Genomic DNA, 27,689 nt, shown 5'->3' with positions numbered 1-27,689 from the left:
AGCTCCCAGTAGTAGTTATTAGTCTGGCATTTGTGAGCTTACAGCTGTATCATGCCAATACCTACCTCCATCCTAACATGGCATTCTCTCCGTCTCCATCTTCGTATGGTGTTCTTCTCTTCTTATAAGAACAATGGTTATATTTGGATTAAGGCCCACCCTGATAACTTCATCCTAACTTGATTTCATCTGCAAAGATCCTATTTCCAAATAAGGTCCCAATCACAGGTACCAGGAGTTAGAACTTCTACATCTGTTGGTGGGACACAATTCAACTTCTAATAGGGTAATATTATTGTCTACTTTTTTTTGGAGGAGGAAACTGGGGCTTAGAAAAACCAATGGAATTGTGTGACGTCACTATGGTGAATCAGTTGCCTAGTGACCCTAATTTTTTCCATGCCTCTCTGTATCTACATATTTTGTTAGTGCCTTTCCACACCAACTCTGGGCTTGGCCATATGACTTGTTTTAGACAATGGGATAGAGCAAACATGATATAGGCAGAGGCTTGAATAGTGTTTTTACACTAGGACTGCCACTCTTGCATATACTTGGAGCTCGGTAGTCATTCTGTGAATAAGCTCAAGCTGGCCTGTTGGATAATGAGTGACCACAGAGAGACCACATGGAGAGACCCCAATCATCCCACTGTTACCATAATAAATCAGCCAGCACCAGCTAAACCTCCAGCTGACCACAGAATGCATAAGCATGCCACAAAGATCAAGTAAGTTCAACTCAAATCCCCAGAACCCATATCTGACCCATAGATTCATGAATAATCATGAATAAATGGTTATTGTTCTAAGCAAAACAAAAATTGGGGTGTGGTTTGTTATACTGAAAAAATTAACTGATATAGTCACATAGATGATAAATGGCAGAGCTGGTTGTGGTAAGGGGATGGGAGGGATCAGGTAAGGAAGGAAGTGTATTACTGAGTCAATTAGCTATTGATATGCAACAAGCCATCCCAAAACAGTGTCATAAAATAACCATTTGTTATCTCTCATCAGCCTCTGATTCTACTAAGAAGTTCTTAACCCTGGATCAGCCTTGACTGATTTTGACAAGGCTTGTTCAGACATCAACTATCTGCTGCCAGATTGGCTGCAGCTGGCTGGTCTAGGGTGGACTCAGGATGATTTGGTTCTGCTCCATATAACTCTCACATCCCTCCAGCATGCTAGCTCAGGCATGTTCCTCTTGGTGGTACAAGGGTCCAAGAAAGAAAACAAAGATTCACATGCACTTTTCGGTAAGATGGCTATTATCTCATCAATCAAACAAACACATCTCATAGCCATGCCCAGAATCAGTGTGGAAAGTCACTAACCAATGCCGTGGATAAAGAAAGGCATGGAAATCTGTGTCTATTAATGCAATCAATATTCAATAACAAGCTAATAATCACAAAGCTGGACAGAGAACTGGGTTCTTAGAAGGAAGGAAGAATAGCAAAATGCCTATCATAAGAGGAATTGAGATAGTTCAGAAAGCTCAGAAAACAATGTGATAACTAGATGAAAGTGAGTTATTCATAAGTATCTGGAATAAGTACTTGGGCAGAAATCTATGGAGATTCTGTCTACAGATGGCCCCAGCCTGGCCCAGAGTTCCTCCTACTGTTTACTCAGCAATACTTCCTTAGTATTGACTAAGAAGAGAAGAAAATTTCCTAGAAGGCACAAGGGCAGATCCAGTAAGAGCAAAGGTTTTCCAGAGTATGGTCTTGGGCCTTGAATGCCTTTGGACAGAGGTACAGCTGAACATTTCATGACTTCTCTGACCTTCTAATCACTACCACCACTTGACTGTGAACCTGTCATTATTTCCAGGTCTAAAATTATAGGGTAAGAAATGCTTATTCTAAGGAAAAAAATAGCAAATAATTCAAAAATACATTAGAAAAATTATAGTGTGGCTTCTACCTCATTCCTCAGGGGTAACCATTGCTCTCAATGTGGATACTTCTTTCCAGTCTTTTTCCTATGTATTTACTTTTTGCATGGGACTTTCATGCATTATTGAGCAAGGCTGGGGTAATAAGGCCAACACCCAGGCATCACTCTTACAGTCCAGAAAGCCAGCCTTTTCATCCTCCTTGTCCAACCCTTATGCTGTCCTTCCCTAACCAGAAAAATAATCCCATATGTTTTTAAAGCATAACACTAGAAAGTCTAGTGTAGAAACATTGGAAGGGAAAAAGGAAATGAGAGAAACAAAGGGAAAAAAAAGTCAAGAAATATCAGTAGGAAAAAAATTATAAAATGAAAAAAATCTGGAAAAAGGTGTGGAGATCCTCTGGTCTAGTATTTAATCTAAGGACCTAATGGAAGTACATCACATCCTGAATAACTATGGGTGAGGAGGCTAGAAATTAGATACATCTTAATAATGAGCAGGCCAAGTGGAGCCTTACATCTCCCATTTAAGGCTTGGTCCATTTTTAGTCTTATTAACTGGGACATTTCAGTTACAAAAGTCCCACTTCCACTGATATCTTTTACTTGAAAAGTGTATATGTTTCAGCTAGCATTGGATTTGAGTGTAGATACATTTGACAGAACACGCAAATAAAAGGAAGATAAAAGTTCATATTCCCCTCACCTAAGAAGAATCTAGATTTAGAATTCAGGGCAAATTTGACACTCCCTGATACCAAAGACTTAACCTCCTTTATCCTGTTGCTCTATTATCCTTGTCATATGGCCTCCACCTCATGGTCTCACCTAGCTCCGAAAATTCTAGTCATCAACTCTGCGTTCTAGCCTGCACAGTGGAGGAAGGCTCACACAACACTTCCTCTTTAGTGCATGGGCCAAAATGTAGTGACCATGGCTAGCCATAAGGAATGCTAAGAAATATAGTCTTTGTTCTCCAGGGAGGGATATGTGTCCAGTTAAAAAATAAAGTGTTCTATCACTAGGCATGAAAAGCTAAGGGATACGGAGGGGGGCAACTAGTAATCTCAGACATATAAAGTCATCAAAAAGTTTCCCCACCCCCTGCCCGAACCCTTTTGAGAAACTGAAAACATAAACATAGATGATGTCTGGGCACCTCAAACTTGTTTTAAATATAGAGAGTAGAAGGAAAGTTGTCCAAGTTAAAGAATGCAGAAGATTTTAAATGTTTGTAGTCCACTTGGTCTCTCCTTCCCCAGAAGCCATCCCAACCCAGAGTCTTTTCCATGGAACAGTGGGCAATGATTTCAATTTCTGTCTGGAGAGTCTTTGACTTTGGGGTAGGCAATGCTCTCCTTATCTTCAAGGCAGAGTACTACCTTCAAGCACCCTTTCAGGAGGGAGGAGGGAAGTTGAGTTTATTCCTTGGGCATAGGCCCTCACCTGTGACCAGTCTTCCTCAGGCTCTACAATGAGTGGGAAAAAGAAAGTCTGCCTTGTGACAGTCTAGCCTATGAATAAATTCCAAAATATCAAATTCAAAAAAATAAAAAATAAAAATAAAATAAATAAATAAAATAAAATAAAATAAATAAAATAAAATAAAATAAAATAAAATAAGAAGGCTGGGCATGCTCTTGGATGTTTGGTGGAGTGCATGGAAAGACATAGGAAGAGGACAGAAAGCTGAGTGTGAGTACCCCTTTGCTTATTCCTCTCATTTGGAAACCCTGGAGAAAAAGGAGAATGCAGTGTGCTTGTAGCAAGTTCTCGCTCTCTGTCAGCTTTCATTTTCCGAATGTATTAAAACAGGGACAATGAAACCAGCCTCACAGGCTTATTATAATGGTTATTTGGAAAATCCTTGCTAAAGTTCCTGGCAAACGCCTCTACTTAATGTATTCAAGTTCCTTTCTCTTCTTCCTTTTGAAATCAGATAATCTGATTGTGAAGATACATTTCCACAAGACAACATGATGAGAAAAATTTGGCAAAGTGTCTAGAACTGTAATATGGTAGCCACTACCCATTTGTGGCTATTAAGCACTTGAAATGTGTCTGAACTGAATTTTTAATTTTATTTCATTTTAATTTATTTAAACTTACATTTAAAATCTGATACTTGATTCAAGTATTGGAAAATGTTTATGCATGTGTGGAGCAACTTGGGTGTGTGAATCTCCTTTTCAACCACAAATTTTATAAAATTGAAATACAGATCAAGGATTTCCTATGAAAATTTAACACTTGAATAAGATGTGCTGTAAGTGTCAAATGCCAAATTTTAAAGACTTACCACCAAAAAAAGAGAATGTAAACTATTTCATTAATAATTTTACATTAATAATTTTTACATTGATTATATGTTTAAATAATATGTTGGGTAAACAGAATATACTATACAATTAATTTAATCTGTTTCTTTTTGCTTCTTTAATGTGGTGACTAGAAAATTTAAAACTGCATGAATGACTTGCAGTATATTTCTATTGGATAGTGTTGGCAGAGGATAGCACATAATTGGATTGAGTTTTCTTACCAGATTTTTTTTTATTTTGGCCTTGGTCAGACATTTCATTAATTAAGTGAACACCTATTCTAAGCTAGGGATAAAGGAGCGATTGAATCATAAATAAGCATAAAAACCAACATTGTAAAATGAGACAATTACAAATAATTTTCAAGAGTACAAGGAAAAAATATATGCAGTAATGAATAAGGGAATAATTAGGCAAAGATGGGGGCTGTTTCCTTAAATGAGAGCAGGCAGAGAGACTCCACGAGAAAGGACATCTGAGTTAAGATTTACAGGGTAAAAATGAGCTAGAAGTGCAACAATTTAGATGAGAGGAACATTGTACAGGAATATTAAATGGTTGTGCTCAAGGTCAGACAGCTACTCAAGAGTGAGGCTAGGATTATATACTCAGATTGGTTAGTCCCCAGAGTCTGTGATCATAACCATTTGTGAAATGCTACTTTTCCTTCTGATAATAATATTGCCCTAGTCTTCTAAAGGAACAAAAATATCGCCACTGACTAACTGCCCTTTTCCTGCCCTTATTGTATAGAACCTATCTCATTAGGTTATGAATGTGGCATTCTTCAGTTAGATTCCTAAGGGCAGGAATCAATACACATATGCATGTGGTATATCTTGGAGCAAAGTATCCTTTTCTACTCTTTTTAGCATGTTGACTTTCTATGACAAGGATAAACTACAAAGATTGCAGAAATGGTGGAAATTATTTCTGAGGAAAGGAGTTAAACAGGTGTATCTTTCCAAAGCTATGACTTAATGGGGTCAGGCTAACAAGCTTGAGGGAATAGAAATGACCTAGTGGGAAAATAAGGATAATTCTGAGAGAGGGACACTGTGGATTTTGGAGCAGAGGCCCAACCAGCACTACAGTCCCATGGAGAGTTATTAGATCTGGAAAAGCAGCCATCCCGTGAGACTTCTGTAGACTGAAAAATTGATGTAATCTGCCACATTACGTTTCAGAATTTCATAGGCAAAACTCATGAGGACCACCACCTTTTTCTCAGATTTTGGGTCTCTGGTATTTCTCTTGAACTCCTAGGGACTGCTGTGAAATTACAAATGTATGGTGTGGAGCCATTTAAACTATGAGACTTTGCTTGATTTTTTTTTTTTTTTAATGCTGTAACTAAAAACCTGAAATCTGGTTGGCCTTTGCCTTACTTCACAAAAGGAAATGATTAAAGAAAATCTTCATAAGTACAGAAACAAAGATGGAGGGAAATGACCCCAGTGTTGTATGAAAAAGCATGGAGGGGTATTGAGATTCACAGTTTTGGAGAAAGACCAATATAGCTATGTCAAAAGAATAGTTTAAGAAAGAACTCATTTTGTATAATAAGAGAAATTCTATATCTAGCTCTGATCTCTTCTGTGGCTCCAGGCTTATAGGTACAATTGCCCACTTGGCATACAACCACCAACAGAACAAAAAAATCTCATGGTCATCCCAAATTGAACATAGCTAAAATAAAACTTTTGGGTTCTATGCCTAGTTTTTTTCCCATCTAGGATATTGGCACTATTTAAATGCTCAAGCCATACCTTCTGGTATCAATTCTGTCATCAAGTACAGTTAATTCAACCTCCAAAATGTATTTTATTTTATTTTTTATTTTTAAAGATTTTTATTATTTATTCATGAGAGACACAGGGAGAGAGAGAGGTAGAGACACAGGCAGAGGGAGAAGCAAGCTCCACGTAGGGAGCCGGACATGGGACTTGATCCCTGCAGGATCACTCCCTGGGCCGAAGGTAGCGCTAAACTGCTGAGCTACCAGGATGCCCTCCAAAATGTATTTTAAAACTTCTTTACTTTTTTTCCATCTCCAGAATCATTACCCCCTAGCCCAAGATGCCATCATTCTGTATGGCAACAACTGCCTCTGAGCAGGTGTCTTGGCAATTCATTCCCAATTCATTCTTCAGGTGGCAGTCACAAGCCAACCCAGATCCAAGAGTAGTAACATTGACCCCCAAGCTCTCAGTAAAAGGAGTGTCAAAAAATTTGTGGTCATTTATTTTTAACTACCAGCCTCAATCTTACAGAAATTGGTACCCATTGTAAAGCACTTCCCTTAGTATTCCTACTGCTTCTGGTCATACACCCTGCCCAATATGAAAAAAGAAAAAAGTCTACACTAACTGCATCTTTCTACAAAGTCCATTTTTTGCATGGTTTACCTACAAGAACTCAGCAAGCCTGCCTGTTTAGACTTTGAGGTGACTGACTCAGAACAGGCCCTTACTTCTATATTGTTAGCTCTTCAGTTAGCCTTTGGCAAATTATTTAGTCTCTCTCGGGCTTGGTTTCCTCATGAATTAAGGATCCTTATATCTCATCATCTCTAAGTGCCTTGCAATTCAGCCAACAACAATGTGAGAACTCACAGACTATGGATATATAGCTAATAACAATTTTTTAGTTGCATTAGTTATGAGATCAGCTTCCATTTTATCTTTTCATAGAACACGATGCAAATCTTCTGAGGATTTGAGCTGTCTTGCCATCCCTCCTCCTCAGCATCCCCAAATCATTCCAACCAACTTTAGATGATATGGTAATTTCTATAGGTAATTTTCTAAAAGCTACTTTCTCTTTTTTGGCCCAGCCAATTTATCCCCATTCCAGTTTTCCAAGCAAGCCCCTATCTGATTTGGCCCTTATTTTTCCTGCAATGTCTTCTTTTCTTTCTGACTCTTCCAAATTTTTTCTTCAGTTGTCTTAGCATAAATTTATAACAAAAAGCAATTTCTCCTCTGTTTGAATTTCTTTTGCTCGTGTGTTAAAAGTGCAATGCATGTTGAAGTAGAGAACGAAGTTTCTTTTATATTTGGGTGTTCATTTAAGCTAAGGCAGAAGACAAAATGCATTTTTCAAAACTATTTAAATAAAAATTTTTAAAATCCATTTTCTTTGAATTGCTTATAAGGAGAAAAATTTATTTATTTTTTATCTTCAAGCCTCTTTTTCTAAATGTTGGCTCTGAGACCTACCTGAATATATCACATATATGTAAATAAACATAACAAAAGTAAGGTCTTATGAAAAGACATTTAGTATTTTTAATAAAAATAAACAACTATCAAGTATTAATAATCAAGAGGATTGAGGTAGCTTTTTAATTTTAATTTTTATTTTTTTTAAGATTTTATTTATTTATTCATGAGAGACACAGAGAGAGAGGCAGAGACACAGGCAGAGGGAGAAGCATGCTCCATGCAGGGAGCCTGATGTGGGACTCGATCCTGGGATTCCAGGATCATGCCCTGAGCCCAAGGCAGGTGCTGAACCACTGAGCCACCCAAGTGTCCCTGAGGTAGCTTTTTAAAAGAAACTTTTTATGGCAGTAAACATATGCATGAAAGATTGCACAAATAAGTATATGATTTGGGGAACTTTTCACAAACTGAAAACACCCATGTAACCAGCCAAAGGATTGACTTTTATCTTGCTAAAGGACTAATTCTCAGTGATGAGCTCTTGAGATACTCATGTATAGTTGTCCTACATTGTTATTAACTTTATGTAAGCATGAGGCTATTCCTGTCAACTAAATTATACATCCAATATGATTTCTACAATAGGACTATAGTCTACACCTCATTTTTTCTACCACAGAGCTAGCTAAATGGCCTGAACTGAGGACACCTTCAATAAATGAATATGAGCTATATTCAGACTCAGTTTATTAAACATTAATACATGCCAATTTTTTCTTTATATGCTTTATTTCTTAATTCACCTTCTACATCACTGACCTAAGTGTTTTAGCTGATCCCAACCTCACTGGTCAAATGGTATTTCTTTTTTTTTTTTTTTTTTAAGATTTTATTTATTTATTCATGAGAGACACAGAGAGAGAGAGAGAGAGAGAGAGAGAGACAGGCAGAGGGAGAAACAGGCTCCATGCAGGGAGCCCGACGAGGGACTCGATCCCGGGTCTCCAGAATCACGCCCTGGACTGAAGGCAGCCCTAAACTGCTGAGCCACCCGGGCTGCCCTCAAATGGTATTTCTTAAGACTCTTCTTTATCTACTCTTTCACTCTAACTGAGCTCCATTGTTCCCATGTTTTTTTTTTTTAAATATTTTATTTATTTATTCATGATAGTCACACACACAGAGAGAGAGAGTGAGAGAGAGAGAGAAAGAGGCAGAGACATAGGCAGAGGGAGAAGCAGGCTCCATGCAGGGAGCCCCACGTGGGATTCGATCCCGGGTCTCCAGGATCGCGCCCTGGGCCAAAGGCAGGTGCTAAACCACTGCGCCACCCAGGGATCCCCTGTTCCCATGTTTTTTAACTAATATCTATGTGCTGAAGACTCTCAAATTATAACCCATAATATCATCAATGAATGGCATTGGTGGCCCCAATTAATGGTCTCTTGCTAGCCATACCTTTGCAATGTGACCTTACAACTGCTCCCATCATGAGGCAGAGTCTATTTCTCCACCTGCTGAACTTGAGCTGGCTTTGTACCTTTTTTTGGTAAATAGAATACTGGGGAAGTGATGGTATACCAATCGGAAACTTAAGGCTGGTGTATCAATTGCAAACTTAAGGTTCTATTTACTCTTGGAACCCTTTTTCTAGCCCAAGGCACCCCACTAAAGACTAAAAAAACACAGAGATCATTACACCAACCGACAATCAGCCAAACCCCAGCAGCAAACCACCTAGCCAACACAGAGCCGACTACCTATACATTAGGGAACCCAGACAAAAGCAAATAAAACTCTCACCTTAACCCAAGGTAATTTGCCAACCTGAAGAAATGTAACATGACAAATAGTTATTGTTTAAGCCGCTGACTTTTGGAGTGGTTTGTTACACAGCAATACCTAGCTGATATACCAGTTTAGACTTATATATAGACATACATTCAACTACCAGACTGATGTTTCCATATAAATGGTCCATAGTCATCTTAAAAAACAAAACAAAACAAAACAAAAAACAAACAAAAACAAAACAAAACCAAAAACAAGTCTACACTAAACTGTTGATTTTCATCCCCAGTTATAAAACCTCCTCTTTTGAATCTTTTTCTCTTGGAAAGTAACTCTACTCTACAACCAGATCTTAAACACAAAATCTGGAAGATATCTTTAATTCCATCTCTTGCCTATAGAAGTAGCTTCCTATCTGATTTCCCCACTCTACCGCTAAACATCTCCAACCCCTTTTCACACAAAACCTAGTTTTGACTTTAAAAATCCTACAAGATCATGCCACTATTTAAAACTCTTCAAAGACTTCCCACCACAGTTAAAATCAAAACCAAATTTCTTATCACAGCCTAGGAAGTCTACATGACCAAGTCCTTGCCATTTTCCTGCCACTATGCCAGCCACATTTATCCCAGCCACAGTTGCCTTCTTGCTTCTAGAACAACCAAACTCCTCCCATCTCAAGACTTTCATTCTTTTTTTTGTTTTGTTTTTTGTTTTTTGTTTTTAAGATTTTCATTCTTGCTATTCTGTCTGTACAAACCACTTCTCTTACTCCTTGTTCTTTATCTGGTAGGCTCCAATACATTCTTCTTAGGCTAACTCTTACCACCTCTTAGAGGTCTTCCATGGACGCTTTCAATTTTTTTTTTAATTTTTATTTATTTATGATAGTCACAGAGAGAGAGAGAGAGAGGCAGAGACATAGGCAGAGGGAGAAGCAGGCTCCATGCACCAGGAGCCTGATGTGGGATTCGATCCCGGGTCTCCAGGATCGCGCCCTGGGCCAAAGGCAGGCGCCAAACCACTGCGCCACCCAGGGATCCCCATGGACGCTTTCAAGTGGTATTCCTGCTCCACTTGTTTTCTTCCACCAGCCCATCTAGTCCAGCTCATTGAAATTATTACAAATTCTTATTCATAGTATATTTTCTTTCTTAGTATATTTTCTTTTTCTTCCTCCTTTTCTTTTATTTTATTTCTTTCCTCCTTCCTTTCTCCCTTCCTTTCTCTCTTTGCCTGTCTTCTCTACCAGATTAGAACTCCATGAGAGCTGAATATTGCGTTTACTTTGTTCATTTAATATCATCAGTGCTTACCATAATTTCTGTCCCACAACAGGCATCCAGTAAATATTAGTTGAATAAATGAATTTAATACAATCCCTTCCATAACAATATCAGATAGATTTGTGTGCACTTGTCAGAAGGGAGTGTTGTAAAGGGATAGGGGGAAAAATGCCCCAATTCACAATTAGTTGTTTCCCACCCTTGGATTGTAGCTGCAGCTCCCAGAGTCATGTCCTCATGAAAACAAATCCAGATGTAAGAAAGAAAGGGCAGACAATAATGGCCTTTCCTCAGGACCTCCTTCTTTAAAAAAAAAAATTTTTTTTAAAGATTTTATTTATTTATCTATGAGAGACACAGAGAGAGAGAGGCTAAGACATAGCCAGAGGGAGAAGCAGGCTCCTCACAGGGAGCCCAATGTGGGACTCGATCCCTGGACAGGGATCACACCCTGAGCCAAAGGCAGACGCTCAACCGCTGAGACACCCAGGCATCCCAGGACCTCTTTCTTAGCAGCAGAAAGCAAAACATTTCCCAAAAGCCTCCAGCAGATTTTTAGTTATATTTCATTGGCCATAGTTTGGTTCTACTCCTACTTCTAGACGTCATTTGCTAAGGAGATCAAGACTGACACATCTGGTCTGCATCCATCACCATTCATCACCTGTGTGGCTTGGCTTGTTGCCACACAAATGCATCAAGATTTGGTATCTGTGATAGAAGGGGAGAATGGAAATTGATGATGCAAGCAACAGTATCTGTCACCGCCATTCAATTATCCTGTGGTTTTTTTTTTGTTCCACTTTATCCTAGAAAGTATAGGTGTCATAGATTTAGTACATGGACTAGGAAACTCAGAGTTCAATTTCATGACATTGAAGGTCACAAGGTTACAAACTATATTTCTCAGAAATTGATGAACCCATGTTTTACTCAAAGAATTTCAACCTCTTACCTCCTGGCAATGGGTAAACTTAAATACCAGGCATAGTAAAGCAAAACAAAACAATATAATAAGGTACTGTTCTGATAATAAACCTAAAATTGTCCTTATAAATATATCCAGCCATGTTTTAAATTCAGTACTTGAAAAACAAATACGCTAATATCAAAATAAATCACTTTTGCTAAATCTCAATGTTCCTTTCTTGATAGAGACAACTTTTATTTTCCATAAAATTAAACCTGTGTGTTTCTGTTTCACTGGTAGTCATACAAGGGTGCTGAAAAGTGCGCATACACTAATGGAAGCAAGTTTGGCCTGGTGGAACAGCCTTTGCCTAAGAAGTGAAAGACTGGATTCTACTCTTGTTATATCCCCAAAATGGCTGTATACACTTAGGCAAGTCACTTCATTTCTTCTTCTGGGAAATGAAGAGATTAAGTAGACTGAGAGCTAAGTTCCAAAATTTTGTGATTATATTTGATATCCTAATTGAAGCCAATATATTGGTAAGAATAATTGATGTTATAACAGTCCCCAAATTATAGTGGCTTAACACCATAAAAGCTTATTTCTCACATAATGGTCCAGTTGGATTCATGATGCTTTCCTGGTGTCTCCTCCATGCAATGTTTCAAGAGCCCAACTCCATTCACTTTATGGTGCTACCATCCTCTGTATTTGGCTTTCACAGTTTCTATAAGAGAATACAAAAAGAATTATACTGGGGGTATTATCGGAGACACGTCAATTTGGGCAGATGCATTGTCCAAATCTTGTCACGTGGCCTCAGACTAAATGTAAGTGGGGCTGGGTAATGTAGCCTATAAGACCAGAAAGAACTAACAGTATTAGAGAATACTGGGCCAGTCTCCGCCACAAACATTTTTGGAAATATTTCTTTATCTGAATTCCAAGTAACTAAGGGTAATATTAATCTCACTTTGAATATTCCAATGTGTCACTGCTTGCTCTGTATTCAACAAGCCCCTCATATTACTACTATGTTTTATCATGAATTAATGCTTTTTATGTCTGTGTCTCACTAGTTGCTGGCACTACCTGAAAGAGGGATCTTGTGTATTTCCTCTCTATACCCTCACGGCTAAGTGTAGTGGATGGTATCTATTAAGGATTGGAGATCCTGGGAAAATCAGAAAAAAGAAGATATCCCCAACTGCTTTGTCCGGATGCTGGTGGTCAGCACTCATTCCCAAATATCTATTTTGATGAGGGGTGATCTATAAGGTTTGATTTTTGTGTCTGTATGGGAAGGGCAGGTTGCTAGAATCCCAAGATGCCCATACCCCAGAATTAGATAACATCCCTGTGGAAGTCTCAGGTTTTCAGCATACAGGCCAGGGATGCACACATGAGCTTCTTTTATTTCAAGTTAAGAATGCATTTTAATGGGGATGTTTTTAATTGAACAATAATAAACATTTATCGAAAGCCCAACTTCTAGAAATATACTCTACAATACAGTAGTCACTGGCCACATGTAGCTATTAAGATTTAAATTTGAATTAATTAAACTTAAACAAAATTTAAAATGCAGTTCCTCAGTCACATTAAGCACATGTCAAGTGCTGAATAGGCACATGTGGCTAGTGGCTACTCCATTGGACGATGCAGCTATAGAATATTTTCTGGCATCACAGAAAGTTCTACTGGACAGAAATGCTCTAGAAAATCCTTCTATATAGTGTGTCCAGCCTTCTTCATCAAGTTATATCACCCCTATTTGTTAGAAAATATGAAAAACTCTTTTTAGGGTATCAAAAGAGGACATGCATTTTGCTAACATTTAGACATATACATGCAGCTTCTTAAAATAAATTTTACATATTTGAAGGGTCAGTCCACTTTGGAAAGCTAAATTTTGTATCTCTAATATGAATGGAGTTTTAACTGCCTGGAGCTCAGCCAGCATTATAGACTAAAGATTAAATAAAACCACAAATCTAATATCTCCTGACATCTTCCAGAGAGAAAGAACAAGCAATAGGAGACCCTTTTCAGATAACAATAGAAGTAAGTATGAACTAAAGAAGAACTTTGCCTATTTTTAAGAGTATGATCGCCAAGTACATATCAATTTAAAAATAAAATTCTATATTACAATATTCAAAGAACTGAAATACTTATACTCCTTGTATATGTTAACCTGTAAGCTGTATAATAAGATATGGCATCATTTTTATTTCCAAGAGAAGTTAGTCCACCCAAAAGGATAGTGAATTGGCCAGGAACCTATTCCATTATTGGTCCAAGAGAGACAAGAATCCTATCTGATCATCAGAGAGGCCATCTGGGCTAGTTATTAAGGCTGTTCATAAAAATTCTAGCTCTACTTCTCTAGGAATATGAGAGACTTCACTTCACCACCGTCTAAAATAAGACAAACCAGATGACTTGGTTTGCACAGTTAAATATGAGCAGGAATGATGTATGTCTCTTCCAGTGCTAGAATTTAAGTTCCTGTGCTTGGCTGATTCCTCCTTTCTCCCCATGTTGACAATCACAGAAGCCCATACTGGAGTTTCTATCAGCAGAAATCCATTAGTGATTATGATGAAAAAAGGCCCTGTAATTTGTACTGGACAAGTAGCAAGTAAAAGAATAAACTATTACTATGTTAAGCCATTATAAACATGAGGATGTTTGTTACTGCAATATAATCTAGCCTATTGTGATCAGTACATCACCCAAATCCAGGCCATATGGCTCAAAATGGAAGTGATGAGTTCTGAGCCTTTTGTTTCTGTGAATAAAAATAGAAAAGCTATACGTGTGCAGGTCAAGAGTGAGAGGCAAGGGATCAAGTTTCATAAAGTCAATCCTAGCCCTGACTTCCTATAGACATTAAACATAGGAAGGAAAAACAACTTGTTTGTGTGAGTGTAAATGGTATATAGAGGCTTATTTAAGTTCTGCTGCGAGGTAGGGCCTCTTTTTCCATCTGGTTGAAGAAAAAAATGCTATATAGGCTGTGGATATCTAAGATACTCTTCCTACAAGAGGCTTAAAATTTTCATTCCCCTCTTTGTAGATATGCTAAGATCATTTTTTTTCTCCTTTAAGAAAAAATAAACCACTGAGATTAACATCCAGCTTGCTGAGTCACTTGTCTTCCACTTGAATTTTAACTACAGAGACCTGAAGGCAGCAAGGAGAGACACACAAAGACAGAGAGATTTAGGGAGAGGAGAAATATTGATTCTAGAGAGAAAGAAGAAAAACTATTAAGTCAAATGAGAAAAGCAAAAATAAGATTTGAAAGATTTGGCTATGACATCAGTTTTCTCATTCTGTAGTGGAAGTTCTTTATACAATATTTTCATAAAAACTCTAATTGATTAGGTTTTCACAGTAGAAAGAGCAAGGTCATTAGAATGGGAAAGACCTAAGGTTTACAGCCCAGCACCATCACTACCAGCCATCTGACTAACAAAAGTCAGCTCTTTTAAAATTAAATCTTTTACATCTGTAACCTGTAAAGTGTTCAAAAATGTTAAATAAAAATGTTAAAGTCAACACTTTTCGGAGTCATGATTTCCTCATCCATAAAAAAGGGAATAGGAGCACCTGATTGGCTCAGTGGTTGAGCATCTGTGTTCTGTTCAGGGTGTGATCCTGGGATCCTGGGATCGAGTCCCACATCAGGCTCCCCACAGGGAGACTGCTTCTCCCTCTGCCTATGTCTCTGCAACTCTCTGTGTCTCTCATGAATAAATAAATACTTTTCTGAAAAAAGGGAATAATAAAACTTAGCACATAAGTTGGTAGGAAAAATACAATGCTATAAAATATATTAAAGGACACTGGAAAGTGCCTTGGTACCAAGCAGAGATCACTGTTTCTTTCTCTCTTTGACTCACATTGTCTCTTCTTTATTCTACAAAGATATTTCTTTCTCCATAAGGTTTTCTGAGCCAGCAAACTGTAGTTCTAATTCTGCCACTTACTGGAATACTGTGTTAAGTTTTTCATATACTTTACTTAAGACTCATGTAATTCTATGTAAGTTTACCCTCATTTTACAAAGGAAGAGATTTGGAAAGAGTTAAAAATTTGCCCAAGTTCACATAGTCTTTTAGTAATCTAATGTCACAATGACGAGGTCTTGCAAACCTCAGTGGCCCATAAACTACCATTTGGTATATCTTGTCAACCTATGAGTCAACTAGGGAGTTCTGTTCATTTCCATTGGCCTCAGCAGGGCCCACTCATGCAATTGCAGTCATCTAGGCTTAGCAAATCTCTCTAGTCTATGGCCAAAGAACAGTAAGTGAGCAGCAGGAAATGGAGTAGTCTCTGGCTTCTTTATTGAATGAAATGCTGACCATAAGCCAGCAAATGAACCTTCCCTGAACCCTATGCCAGGGACCTTCTTTGATTCAATGCCTTAAATCTGTATAGGCCTGCAGTAGGGAAATGAGCAAGCCCATGATTCTGACAGAAAGACTGCCTCCATCTCCGTGTTATCCCTGAGAGAGATGACTAACAGCAGGAAGAAGCTTCCTAAGAAGCGTCTAGTCCCTATCACTTCAAAGGAAGGGCACTCAAGCTTGGGAATACACCAAAGTTAGAGAAGATTGAAGTTGATACTTCAATACAGTGCCACACCAAAATTTAGTCCATGAACTAGATATGCTAACATTAACATCACTTGGGAGTTTGTTAGAAATGTGGATTCTTGGGCTCCACCCTAGACCTCCTGAATCAGATTCTAAAAAACACTTCTTTCTTTTTAGAGATTTTATTTATTTTATTTGAGGCAGGGTGGGGGGGATGTTGCACATGCACTGGGGGAAAGGGACAGAGAAGCAGAGGGAGATGGAGAGAATCTCAAGCAAACTCTGCACTAAGCATGGAGCCCTATGTGGGGCTCTCAATCTCACAATCCTGAGATCATGATCTGAGTGGAAACCAAGAGTCTCACACTTACTCAAGTGAACCACACAGACACCCTTAGGAAGCACTTCTTTAACAAGAATCAAAATAGAATCATGCCATTGAAATAGCATCCATAGGTGGATTCATGCTAGTAGGAGTTAACGCTTCAAGGCCCAGCACCTTGCTGAGTCTCTGACCTCCCAGCCAAGCTCTTAACACCTTCAGTTACTCAACTGGTCTTACTCTCTAGAATCAGCATCAATTATTTTTGCTTACTCCATGTGCATTTCCCTTCCTGTCGACCTCACTCTGAGACAACTCTCCTCCCCAATTCCCAGGCCATGTGTTTTGGATGGGATTTATCATGGTTCTGGGAATGGACATTTGATCCAGGTTACCCAGTTAGAGCACAATACCCTTTCAGCCACAGTGACTGGTTCTGGAAGAAGTATATAACCTGGAAATGGCCAATGAAAAGAATTGTCAGGGATATTTGTTGAAACTATTGGGAAAGTAGCGTGTTCTTTTCCACTGTTGACCACAGCTGGTGGAGTCTATCTGAGAACGAAGTCAGAGCATGGAAGATAGGAGATACATTTTTAATGACATTATTTGAGCACCTGAATCCAGCTTTGCTTGAAGCCCAGATCTAACCCTAGACTCTTTAATTATGTGTTAATATGTTCCCCTTTTTGCCTAAATTATTATAATTTGGATTTCTAGGGATGCCTAGGTGGTTCAACATGTGGTTCTGGAGTCCCAGGATCAAGTCCCACATCGGGCTCCCTGCATGGAGCCTGCTTCTTGCTCTGCCTGTGTCTCTGCTTTTCTCTTTCTCTGTGTCTCTCATGAATAAATAAATAAAATCTTTACAATTTTTTTGGATTTCTATAGCTTGCAAGTGACATAATCCACATATACAAAGCTACCCTATTTTCCAATCTTGCTGATCCCAAACAAGTCCTCATCTCTCAGCTTCCACTCTCTCTTCTGTTCCTTATCACCTGTGACATGGTCATTTTCCAACTTCCAAATTACAAAATGTTTGTAATTGTACTTGTCACCATGATCACAAGCCTAATTATCATGAGATAATGCTGGTCATGTCTCTAGAGATTTGGGCAGACCTAATTCTTTCCAAGAGTAACATAGACCTGAAGTCTTAGGTTCTATCTAGAACTTCACTATTCAGGGTGTGGACCAGTGGCATCAGCATCACCTAAGATCTTGTTAGAAATGCAGAATTTCAGGCACCACCACAGGCCTGCCAAACATAATTTGCATCTTACAAATCTCTAGTAATTCATGTACATAAGTGGTAGAAGTAACTGCCTGGAAGTTAGAAGACTAGTCTTATAGTTCTTCCTCTGTCTCAGTTTTCTCACCTGTGAAATGAACAGACCAGACTATTTCAGAGATTTACTCCAGCCTGGACTTTCTAAGATACTCATGTTTTTCGTGTCCTTAGCTCAAACAGACTGGGACAGCCTAACATACAGATTAATAGGAAAAGCAAGGGGCAGAAAAATTAAAGAATGCCTCTATCAGTTAGAAAGCAATTGGTTGGACTCTGTGTGTAGAATGATATCCACTTCCAACTAGAAACTATTTTTATTTTATAATTGAGAAAACAAGCCCAGAGAGGTGAACAGGTTTTCAAAACACCACACAGTGCAGTTACAGCAGAACAGATGTGAGAAGATACAGTAGTGCTGAGAAGGTACAAAAGAACAGCAGGTAGTGTTTGGACACTGTTGCTCTGGAGCTGGGCTGCCTAGGCACTTATTAATGGGTGTCCTTGGGAAGATCCTTAACAGTTCTTTGTCTCAGTTTACTCATTTGTTCAGTGGACATTAAAATAGTACAAACTTCATGATGCTGTAGGAAAGTAAATCTGTAAAGTGTTTAAATTATACCAGCAACATATAACATTTTATATATGTCTGTTAAATAAATAAAAATAAATCCTGATCCCTGTCTAGAGTGATTTCCATGATACACTGCAGCTCTCTATACTGTCCGTTCTTTCCTCATGAGATTTCTTTAAACACCAGACAATGTGTCTGAAACCCTACCTTAGTTGTTTATTAAATTACTACGATCTTTTTAGCATGGTGAACATGAATTAATATGAATTTAATATGAATTAGCTACCTGACAATCCATTCTTAGTAGAAGCTACCATGGCAACAGATTAGCTCCACTACCATGTTGAAAGGAGAAAGAGATTTATTAAAGGATTGAGTGGATAAATGAACCAAAAAGAAATAAACAAGATAACTCCTATTCATCAGTTCATCTAAGTCTTACCCACAGTAATGGTTTGAAATGCTGGATATATTTGGGAAGTTTTGAAAACCTTATCAATATCCAGGGCTCACTTCAACCCAATGAAATCAGAATTTCTGGAAATGGTACCCAAGCATGAGTTTTTTAACAGCTTTGTCTAGTAAGCCAAATGATGTTTCCCAATGATATCAGGTTCTAATTTCTGGAAAATGTAAATATGATTTCATTTTTAGGAAGGGTCTTGCAGATGTGATTAATTAAATTGAAGATCTCGAGATGAGATTATCCTAGATTATCTAGGATGAGGCTTAAATGAAATCAGGCTTCATGTACCCTTACAAAAGAGAGGCTGAGAAAGATTTGGACATATATGCACAGAAAAGAAAGTGATGTACACTTAGGATGAATGTGTATTCTGCTATTGTTGGGTAGAATATCATATGGAAATCTGTTAGGTTTTAGTGTGTTTTAGTGTTGTTCAAGTCTTTGAAACTTAATCTTCTATTAAGGTCTTCCATCCTTATTGAAAGTGGGGTATTGAATTCTCCAACTAATATTGTTGAATTATTTATTTCTCCCTTCAATCTATTTGTGGTTCTTCTGTGATGTATTATTATGTCTTCTTGAACAATTGACATTTTAATTATTCTAAAATGTCCTTCCTTCTTTGTCTCTAGTAACAACAGTTGTCTGAAAATCTATTTTATCTGTTATTAGTATGGTCAGTCCAGTTCTCTTATGTTTGTTTGCATTGTTTATCTTTTTCTGTCTTTTTTATTTTCAACCTGTTTATATCTTTGGCTATAAAATAGGTCTCTTGTAGGCAGTTGGGGGTATTTGAACAATTTGACCAATCTCTACCTTTTGATTAGAGCATTTTATCCATTTACATTTAATACAACTGATAAGGTAGGATTTATGTCTGCCCTTTTGCTATTTGTCTTCGATATGTCTTATGTCTTTTTCCTCTACTCCTCCAGCTGCCTTCTTTTCTGTTAGATATTTTTTAGTGTACCATTCTAATTTCATTGTCATTTTTTTCTTATACTGTATTTTTCTAGTTGTTTTCTTAGTGGTTACCCTATAGTTAAATATTTCATTTGAAGCAGTTCTGCTAGCAACAAATTTTCTCAGTTGTTGTTGTTATCTAGGAATGTCTTAATTTCTTTTTGAAAGATAGTTTTACTAATATAGAATTCTTGGTTGGCAGTCTTTTTCTTTCATCATTTTGAATATATCATATCATAGCCTCCATGGTTTGTGATGAAAAATCAGCTGTTAATCTTATTCAGGATCCCTTGTATGTGATGAATCACTTCTAGCTTACTATTTTCAAGATTTTTCTTTGTGCCTTTTGATAGTTTGATCACGATATATGCAAGTGGGACTCTCCTTGAGTTTTCCTACTGGGAGTTCATTAAGTTCCTTAAATATTTACATTAATGTAATTTCCCCAAATTTGGGAAGTTTTGACCATTATTCCTTCAAATATTTTTTCTATCCCTTTCTTTCCTCACTTTCTTGTATTCCCTTTAGGTATATTTGGTATGCTTCGTGGTGTCCCACTTGCCTTTGAGGTTCTGCTAATTTTTTTAAAGATAGTTTTTTAATTTATCCATTTGAGAGAGAGACCACGAGTGGGAGTGGGGGAGGGGCAGGGATAAACAGACTACCCACTGAACAGGAAGCCCAACATGGGGCTCCATCCCAGGACCCTGGGATCATGACCTGAGCTGAGGGCAGATGCTTAAATGACTGAGCCACCCAGGCACCCCTCTGTTAAATTATTTTTTCTTTCTATTTCTCAGACTGAATAATCTTAATTGACCTACCTTTAAATTTTCTAGTTCTTTCTTTAGCCAGCTTAAATCTACTCTTGCCCTTCTCTAGTGAATTTTTTATTTCAGTTATTATAATTTCAAGCTCTGGAATTTCTATTTAGTTCTTTCTAAAAATAATATCTATCTCTTTATTGATATTCAGTATTTGTTTGAGTCATTTTTCTAGTATTTTCTTTTAGTTCCTTAGACATAAGTTCTTTTAGTTCTTGATATAGTGATAATCACTAATTTAAATTTTTTGTCCGGTTGGTCCCATATCTAGGTGTCCTCATGGTAAGTTTCTCTTGATGGTTTTTCTTCTGCTTATGGGCCATATTTCTTTGCATATTTCAATATTTAGTTAAAAACTGTACATTTAAAGTAGTATAATGTGGCTACTCTGGAAATCAGATTCTGCCACCACCACCCCCAGCATTTATTACAGCCACTGTTTGTTAGTTTGATGACTTTTCTAAACTACTTCTGTAAAGTGTGTATTCTTTGTTGTGTGTGGCCTGAAGTCTCTGCTCAGCTAACATAGTGATCAGCTAATGAGTGGAGAGATTTCCTTAAATGCCTGGAACCAAAAATCCTCACAATCTTTGCATAGAAGCTCTGTTGGTGTGCTAGGGTAGTGTTTCAACACTCTAGCAGGCAGTTTACAACATTGCCCTGGTCCTTACTTTCTGCTTTTGCAGAATCTCAAGGTCATGCAGAAAATAGTACCTTCTCTGATCTTTCCTGGGCATGTGCATCTGTATGAATTTCTAGATTCCCAGGAATGTATGGGAGTTTTTCAAAGCCCCTGTGCACATCTTATTTCTCAGGATTTCCTTTTAAGTATTTTTGTCAGCACGTGGTTTGCCCCAACTATTATCAATACTGCCTCAGGCGGCTGCTATGTTAAACATTTGCTGCTGATTGTTTTTGACAAATGCCCTGGAGAAAACACTGTTGGCCCTGAGTTCTGAGTCATATCAAAGAGAAGGGCTGCAAGTGGTAGCTTCCAGGGAACTTTCAAACAGGTAGAGACAATTCTCTTTGGATGGGGCTTCTGGAGACCTCCAAACCAATTAAACTCCCCTCCATTGTCTTCTAGGCTTCTAGGTTTTCAAGGCTACCACAGAAGTGAGGAAGGGGAGTAGATATAGAAAAAGTTAAATGGTATGAAATTTGCTGTTCTTACCTAGATCTAGCCATTTTTCTCAAATAAATGCTCTCAAATTGTTGCAAGCCTTTAGTTAATTTCCACAGTTCTAAAAAAAAAAAAAATTGGTTTTGACAATTTTTGCCAATGATTTCATTGCTTTTATGGAGGAACAAATTTTGGAAGTCCTTACCCCACCATCACAAAAGTGGCTCTGCCATAAACACAATTATATTATTGAAATGTTGACTCCAACAGGCCTCCTGCCCAGATGTTAGCTCTCACGTCTCATTTTTCTTTTTTTTTTTACATCTCATTTTTCAATCTTAATCTAGACTCTCTCCAGCATTACCCAGAAAAGCAAAAGAGTTAAAAATACATTTCAGTATTCTTTTTTGCTCTTCACTACAAAAAGAAATACAATTTTAACAGACTGGGCAAGCAAGTTTTTATAATTGCCAAGACATTATAAGGTAGTCAATGTAGGTAGAACATTGAAGCCCACCCAAACCAAGTATGCCTTCTTAAAAGTGTTTTGAAATAATTTTATAATTTTGCTATCTCTATTTTTTAAAGAAGATTAATAAAGTCATATTTAAAAATTAAAAAATAAAAGCGTACATCTTAGTTTTTATTCTTCTCCAAAGTAACTATTTTCAGTTTTAAGTTCTTGGTGTTTATAACTTTAATTTTAATATACACTTCTATTTCTTTTTGATTTATGAACTTTGAATAAAATGTATTAACTCTCTTTTATTAAAGATTAGGACATGATCTAATTGGGTCTTTCTTATTCAAATACTCAAACCCTCTTTTTTTTTTTTTTTTTTTTTACCAAATTTTGGTTTTCTGTCAATTAACTTTATAATTTTATATATAATCATATATGATTAAAATTTATTTCTTTCTTCTATCAACTTTATGCTAATTCTATTAAATCTTTACCATAGAAAATGAGTTAATTGGGGCTTGTATATTAAATGACACCTCTCTACCTTGTCCCTTCATCAGTTCCTCCTTTAACTACCACATTCTGACAGTTCTACCATCACTTTTATAGGTGAGAGCTCATAACATTCATATTCTGTTAGGAAAACATAGTGAAGTCTCTTGTGCTTGACCTACAGCTTGATTATAAACTTTAAAAATCAATAAATGGCATTTATAGCATCATGATTATATGAATACTATTTACTGTAGAACCAAGTAGTGAGTCTTTAAGTATTCCTATGACACCAAATCTTCACACAAAGAAAATAATTAAGCACAAGGGATAGATGGAAGCTCCTTCCTTAAGCTCCATCAAGAATCGCTCAAAATTGTGTCATATTGGGACCAAAAATGGGGATAGCTTGTTTTTCCTAGCATTTATAGGACATTTTAAAATTTTATTGCTGCTCAAAGAGATCAATCTTATCAGACGAATACACCTTTTAAATTACACTATTTGTTAACTGATCTAATTTTTACTGATTTATTTCTATACTTGCTTCCTAGCTTTGATCCTGGGAAAGAAATCCTATGTTATTTCTAACATTTATTATATCCCTAGGCTTCCTGAATTTTGTGGATTGTTGTTTTGCTGGCATATAATCCCCAGAAAATGTTTTTATTTGTAGACAGAGTGCATAGGAAGTAAACTTCCTGATTCTGTGTATGTCTGGAAATGTCTTTATTTTGCCTTTAATTCTTTATCAACATTGGGCTTAATACATATTTACAGATTGCAACTTATTTTTCTTCTAACACTTCAAAATTTATTCCATTGACCCCTACTGTCTATATTTGCTGATAAGAAGTTGAATGTTGATGTGATTTTTGTTTCTTTGTAAGCAACCATCTTTTTGTCCTCTATAGAAGTTCTTAAAATCTTCTCCAAGTAAAGTGGGAAATTATGCAAAAGAAGCAGCATACTCATTATGTGGGATTAATTTATCAGTGAACAATGCTAACCTATTCTTATTAATAACTGAGTAGTTATTTAATAAAAAGTCATTGAGATGATAGGGAGAAGGAAAGGGGCAATATAAGAGAACTTGATTATCATTGGTCATAACAATAAGTCAAATGATCGTCTATTTTATGAATCAAGAATTAACAATGTCTGCATACTATTTAGAAACAAAAAATACCCAAAGGAAAAGCTACTGTCATTGAAAATTGTTACCTATATATATGCTTATATATATCACATATATAAACAAATATATAATGTCGAAGGGAGAAAGTGTTATGAAGAAAAATAATTCAAGGTAAGGGAATAAAGAATGTTAGTGAATTGGAGGTTCACAAGGTTAGCTAGCTTGGATTCTCAGAGAAGACTCATTTGAAAAAGAAACATTTGAAGAAGTTAGATATGAGATGATCTGGGGGAGAGTGTTTCAGGTAAAGGTAATAGCAAATGCAAAGGTCCTGAGGTGGAACTGTATTTGACTGTACAATGAATAAGAAGGTTAGTATGATTGTAATGGTGTAAGTAGAGAGAGAGTGTGGGGAAATGAATTTGGAGAAGTGGCCAGAAGCCTGATCTTATAGGTTAGGACAAAGACTTCTTAATGTGATAGGAACCATTAAACATTTTTTTAAAAGATTTATTTTTTAGAAGTGCCATCATGGTAGCCATGTGAAGAAATCAGGACTAGAGAGCAAATCAGGAGGCTACTGTAATAGCCCAAGTGAAAGATGAAGGTGGCTTCAACTGTGGAAGTTAAGAAGTGGTTGGGTTTAGAAAATGTATTTAAAATAGAGCAATGTTTGCTCATAGGTGAGATGTACATGAAAGAGACCAGTGAAATAAGACAAGATTTTCATCGTGAGGAAATAGGTGAATGTAGTTGCCATTTATAAATATAGGAAAATGAGGAAGGGACCCATTTTGGAGTTAAAAACCACAAATTCCACTTGGTACATGCTAGGTTTTATATCCATATTTGCTTTATATTTATTTATTTTTTTAAAAGACTTTTTATTTATTCATTCATGATAGTCACAGAGAGAGGAGAGAGGCAGAAACACAGGCAGAGGGAGAAGCAGGCTCTATGCAGGGAGCCCGATGTGGGACTTGATCCCAGGTCTCCAGGATCATGCCCTGGGCTGAAGGCAGCACTAAACCGCTGAGCCACCCAGGCTGCCCTATTTGCTTTATATTTAAAGCAGGGATTGAGTTGGAAGTTGAATGGACCAACCAGAATTTAAGAGATAAATCAGGGCTGAATGTGTAAATATGAGAGCATTAATAGATAGATGCTATTTGAGATTCTAGAACTAGATAAAACACCAAGAAATGAGTGCATAGAGAGGAGAAAAGGTACATGACCCAGTCCAGAGGTGGGGAGATGAAGAAAAGCCAGAAAAGGAGAATTAAACAAAGATGTTTTTGAGTGCTAATTTAGCCAACAGGACACCTGCTGAGATTGTTAATTAAGAATGTAAGAGATGAAGAAGAGTGGAGGAAATCAACTGAGGCATATATGTGTTCGGTTTGAGGATGCCTTGATCCTGAAATCTGAGTATTCAGTAAGAGGCTAAGAATATGACTCTGAAGCTCATGAGAGAAGATGGGACTGGTAATACAAAATTAACAGTCATACATATACAGACAATGGTTAAACTCAAGGATTTGAGTCACATTCTTTTAATACAATATGTGGAGGAAGGAATAAGACATTGGGTTCTCTTTATGTACAATGGAGAGTACAGGAGTCTGGAAAAACCGGAATTCTCATGTATTATTTTAAAATTAAAATAATTATTTTACACATATCTCAGAGAATTGTGAGAATAAAATGAGACCATGTGTGTGATCATATTTTATCATTTGTACAAGGCTATACAAATACAAGCTGCTAAATTTTCTACTCTTTGGCTTAGAGTAGAGAAGTTTTCATGGTAGAGAGTCAGGACGCATTCCTGGACAAATGGAGCTTCCAGAGGGCTTGTGTGGGGCTCAGGGAAATGTACAGCTTCACCTGCTCTGCATCACAATTTGGTTGCTTCAACTCATCTGCTATGGAAAATGAGGACAAGGGAGAGAACCAGAGGTAAGGCCACTTCATACAGCACTTTCAGAAATGGAATGAGTCATAAAGAGTGTCAAGTGAAGCCAGAGGTTTAGAAACATGGGAAGTCCAGGGATGTTTGAGTGGCTCAGCAGTTGAGCGCCTGCCTTTGACTCAGGGTGTGATCCCAGGGTCTGGGATCGAGTCCTGCATTGGGCTCCCTCTGAGGAGCCTGCTTCTCCCTCTGCCTGTGTCTCTGCCTCTCTCTGTGTGTCTCTCATGAATGAATAAATAAAATCTTAAAAACATATATAGTGTCCTTAAACTTACAAAAAAAATAAACATGGGAAGTCCATTAGATATGACCAAGAGATCACTGATGCTACTCGCTGAGATAGTAGAGTGAAGAAAATGCTCTGGTGCCTGTTAGCTGGCAGAGTGGCATTGCCTTTCATGACCAAGGCTGACAGAATCATTCCAGATATCCTTTGTCTCTTCCCAGACATATCTGTTATTCACCTCAACCCATCTCAACCTGATTTTAATTGCCAGAGTTTGGCTCCTTGAGTAAGTTTCTATTTAAGGTCTCTTATCATTCCCTCAAAAACAGTGATCAACCTTGCTGTTCTGTTCTGACCTCCCTGGCTGACTCTTTCAAGCGTATTTTGAGTGCATCATCTTGACCCAATTCTGATTTATGCTACTTATGTGGTATTGATCTCTGAATTCCCTCCTTGGAATCCCCTCCGATCCCTCTGGAACCGTACTTGGCACTCTTTCCCTTTGACTATGTTGTTTCTGTTTATTCCAAGTAATCATCTTGCCAGCCTAGATCCCTTTTTTGGAATTCACCCCAACCAAGCCTTGTAGTCAGTGATCCCATCAGCAAATGGACCCTGAGGCTGCTAATGAAAAATGTCATACATAAGCCACAATATGTTGAGGCAGAGAGGTTAGCTGTCAAAGGAGGATGTGATAGTTGATTTTATGGGTCAATATGTCTGGGCCATGGGGTGCCCAGATATTTGGTCAAACATTATTCTGGGTATTTCTGTGAGAATGTCTTTGGATAAAATTAATATTTAAATCAGTAGACTGACTAAAGCAGATTACCCTTCCTAATGTGGTGGGCCACATCCAATCAGCTAAAGGCCTAAATAGAATAAAAAGTCTGAATCTCCCCTGAGTAACGGAGAGTGGAGAGTTCCTTCAGCCTGAACGCTTTAAACTAGGACACTGGCTTTTTCCCGCCTTCATTTTCAAACTGAAACAACTGCTTTTCCTGGGTCTCAAGCCTGCTGGCCTTTGGACTTACTACACTATTGGCTCTACTGGATCTCCAGCCTGTGACTCACCCTAAAGATGTTGAGGCTTATCAGCTTCCATAATCATGTGAGCATATAATAAGTCTTTTTGTACATATATATACTGAGAGAGTATATGTGTGTGTATGTATGTGCGTATATATTCTATTGGTTCTGTTTCCTTTTCTCTGGAGTACCCTGACTAATAGAGAGGGGATAAACTGATGGTGCTAGAAGAGTCTGTACTAAAGCATGACAATTATGAACTTGGGCCATGGGGTTCAAATACCAGCTGTACCATTTATTAGATGTTGAGTCAATGAATGAATGAATACAGATAAAGAAACCAAGGCCCAGAGGAATTAAATTATATATATCTAGTTAGAAGCTAATGAAAAAAAAAAAAAACGACTCTCCATATTAATGCAGCAGAGTTATGTGTCACTACTTAGAGAAAGTTAAAAGTCTCATCAAATTGATCGATTTGATTTATTTAACCAATGTTTCATGGTGTCAGACATGATGATTCTAAGTGCTTCACGATTTCCTTGTGAGTTGGTTATAGTTATTGTCCCCATTTTACCTATGAGATAACTGAGGTACAGACAGCTGACAGAACAAGAAGATTCTGAAAAGATTCACCAAAGGAATTCTGTGATCCCTCCCAAATAGCCTTTTTAAGGTTTCCTAATTTTGACTACCATGCTCTCCTTCTTTCTATCCCTGACTGACGACACGAGTTCTTCCTTCCTACTTGACCACAGCCATGTCTTGGCATTGGAGAGGGTTCTAGGATGCATCCATGTACAAAAGA

At 37.5% G+C, this 27,689-nt stretch overlaps 1 long non-coding RNA gene across 10 annotated transcripts in view; it reads right to left on the bottom strand.

Moving 5' to 3' along the window:
* The window catches only part of LOC140618094 (uncharacterized), a 130,060-nt gene that overhangs the window by 97,824 nt on the left and 4,547 nt on the right, over positions 1–27,689 (bottom strand). For all 10 annotated transcript variants that reach the window (XR_012018269.1, XR_012018275.1, XR_012018270.1 and 7 more), the window contains exon 2: positions 11,998–12,115. This is a non-coding gene — a long non-coding RNA (uncharacterized lncRNA). The remainder of the gene's footprint in view (positions 1–11,997; positions 12,116–27,689) is intronic.

The sequence above is a fragment of the Canis lupus genome, chromosome 26 (genome assembly GCF_048164855.1).
Source record: "Canis lupus baileyi chromosome 26, mCanLup2.hap1, whole genome shotgun sequence".
Lineage (NCBI taxonomy): Eukaryota > Metazoa > Chordata > Mammalia > Carnivora > Canidae > Canis > Canis lupus.
This window is presented reverse-complemented; position numbering and strand designations above follow the sequence as displayed.